This window comes from Panthera pardus, unplaced genomic scaffold (assembly GCF_024362965.1).
Source record: "Panthera pardus isolate Hobbes unplaced genomic scaffold, ASM2436296v1 HiC_scaffold_18, whole genome shotgun sequence".
Classification (NCBI taxonomy): domain Eukaryota; kingdom Metazoa; phylum Chordata; class Mammalia; order Carnivora; family Felidae; genus Panthera; species Panthera pardus.
The window spans coordinates 6,179,065-6,182,354 of record NW_026526743.1 but is presented as its reverse complement, the minus strand read 5'-3'; the positions used below and the strand labels follow the sequence as shown (position 1 = coordinate 6,182,354).

The window sequence follows — 3,290 nt, the reverse complement described above, 5'->3', positions numbered from 1 at the left end:
ATGTCTTTTCAGAACAATATCCTAAGAACCACAGGGGAAGTGGCTCTGAAAACCATCTTTGTGGTATAGATTGGAGTTGGGTCTTTTACCAATGTCATAACATATCTCCAATCTTGCGTGGACACCAGCGGAGGCTCCCCAACATGATTCTCCCCCACATGGCTATAGCCAATCTCTTGGTTCTTCTTTCCACTGGGACTCCACATGCTATGGCATCTTTTGTCTTAAAGCAACCCCTGTCCACCTTTGGGTGTAAACTTGTCTGTTACACCCGCCAAATGGCTCGCACCACCTCCCTGTGCTCCACCTGGGTCCTGAGCACCTTTCAGCGTGTCCCTCTCTTCCCTAGGAGAGCAGGGAGGATGATGCTCAGAGGAAGAGCCCCCAAGGTCCTTGGTCTTTACTCTTGAACCTGCTGGATTTCCAGTGTCTTAATTAATATCTATGTTCCTGTGAAAATCACTGGTTCGCAGGACACATAAAACTATACCCAAGGCAAATGGTTTTGTTCATCCATAGGACCTACTACAGGAGTTGTCTTTTTTTTAAAATGTTTTATTTTTGAGAGAGAGAGAGGCAGGCAGGCAGGCAGGCAGAATCTGAAGCGGGCTACAGAGCCCAACACGGGGCTCCAACTCACCAACCGTGAGATCATGACCTGAGCCAAAGTCGGACACCCAACCGACTGAGCCACCCAGGCACCCCAGGCTTTTTATTCTTGTTGTCTGTCTCTGATTCCATCTTTATTGGCCTCATAGTCTGTTCCACTGGTTCCATGGTGCCACTCCTGCACAGGCACCACCAGAAAATACAGTATACTCATAACTGCAAAGGCTACCACAAATGCCCACCAGAGACCAGAGCTGCCCACGCCATCGTGATGCTGGTGGCCATCTTTGTTGTCTTCTACATGCTGAATTCTATTCTTGCTTTTTATATCATTACTTTAGTAGGCTCTTACCTATGGTTGATGTATACTTCTCATACTTTGGCTTCATGTTCTCCTACTATTTGTCTCTTACTGCTGATCCTTAGGGATTCTACAGTTCCGAATTTCCACTCTTGAATGTTGAAAATGGCTATTAAGAATCTAAATCTATAGAAGTCAGCTTCAACAATAGCCATGATTATCCTGTTCAGTAAATCATTCCCTGAACACCAGTTACCAGTTTTTTTTAACATAAAGTACACAATGATCGTTATATCTTTAATTGAAATATAATTGACACATTATGCAAGTCTAAGATGTGTAACATGTAAATTTGATATATTTACATATTGCAATATGATTACCAAGGTAGCATTAGCTAACACCTCTATCATGTAATTATCATTTCTTCCTTCATAGTGGGAACAATTAAGATCTAATCTCTCAGCAATTTTGAAATTTGTAATACAGGATTGTTGATTATAATCACTATGCTGTACGTTAGCTCTCCAGGACGTCTTTATCTATGTGTTTTCAGTTTGTACCTGTAAATAACATATCCCCAATTTCCCTACCATCCAGCCTCTGTTAACCACCATTCTATTCTATGTTTTTACAACTTTGGCTTTTTTAGATTTCACATATAAGTGGCATCATATGGTATTTGTCTTTCTTTGTCTGACTTATCTCACTTAGCATTCATGCCCTTAAGATCCATCTATGTTGTTGAAAATGGCAGGATTCCCTTCTGTATCATGGCTGAGAAATGCTCCATTATGTGTATATGTATCACAACATCTTTATCCATTCATCTGCTGGACACTTAGGTTGTCTCCATGTCTTGTCTATTGTGAATAATGCCGCAATAAACATGGGAGTGCATATCTTTTCAAGTTCCTGTTTTTTATTTCCTTTGGATACACACACACACACACACAAACATATATGCCTATGTATATATACATATATATGTATATACACACACATATATATACACACATACACACACACCCATAATTAGAATTGTTGGATCATACTGTCATTCTATTTTTAATATTTTGAGGAAACTCCATATTGTTTTTCATAGTTGCTATACCAGTTTACATTCCTACCAATAGTGCACAAGGGTTCCATATTCTCGAAATCCTCAACACTTGCTATCTCTTTTTGATAATAACCATTCTAACAGGTGTGAGGTGACAACTCCTTGTGGGTTTGATTTGTATTTCCCTTATGATTAATGATATTAAGCATCCATTCATGTACCTGTTGGCCATTTGGATGTCTTCTTTGGGGGAAAAATGTCTATTCAGTTCCTCTGTCCATTTTTTAAATTGGGTTTTTTCAAAATTATTGAGATGTAGGAATTGTTTATATATTTTGGGTATTAACCCCTTAACCCGTATGGTTTGCAAATAGGATGCCTTTTCATTTTGTTGTTTCTTTTGCTGTGCAGAAGCTTTTAAGTTGGTGGTACCATTTGTTGATTATGCTTTTATTGCTTTTGGTCTTGGAGTCTTATTAAAAAACAAAAAAAAAAAAAAATAAGACCAATGTTGAGGAGATTCTCCCCTACATATTCTTTTGAAAGTTTTGTGGCATCAAGTCTTATGTTTAAGTCTTAAAACATAAAGTTAAGTTGATTTTGAGTTGATTTTTGTGATTGGAAAAGGGGTCCAATTTCATTCTTCTGCATGCTTTTACCCAGTCTTTCAAAGCCACTTGCTGAAGAGACTATTTCCTCAATGAGTGTTCTTGGTTTCCTTGTCAAATATTGGCTGACCATATATGTGGGGGGTTATTTTTGGACTTTGTCTCATTGGGCTATGTGGATATTTTTATACTAGTAATGTACATAAAATATTTTTTAATGTTTATTTATTTTTGAGAGAGAGAGAGCACGAGCAGGGGAGGGGCAGAGAGAGAGGGAGACACAGAATCTGAAGCAGGCTCCAGGTTCTGAGCTGTCAGTACAGAGCCTGATGCGAGGCTTGAACCCACGAACCACAAGATCATGACCATAGCTAAAGTCCGATGCTTAGCCAACTGAGCCACCCACGTGCCCCAGTAATGTACTTTTTAAATTTCTATAGCTTAGTAGTATATTTTGAAATCAGAAGTGTGATGCCTTTGGTTTTTTCGTTCTCATGATTGCTTTGGTTATTCAAGGTCTTTTGTGGTTCCATACATACTTGAAGAATTTTTTTCTATTTCTGGGAAAATGCCATTAAAATTTTGATAAGGATTTCATTGACTCTATAGACGGCTTTGGGTAGTATGGACAATTTATTAATTTTTCCATGACCACAGGATATATTTCCATTTGTTTATGTCTTCAGTTTCTTTTATCAAGGTCTTGTAG

At 38.5% G+C, this 3,290-nt stretch overlaps 1 pseudogene; it reads left to right on the top strand.

Annotated features, from left to right (window-relative positions):
• Positions 1-1,066, top strand: LOC109259884 (vomeronasal type-1 receptor 2-like; annotated as a pseudogene).
• The last annotated feature ends 2,224 nt before the right edge of the window (positions 1,067-3,290 follow it).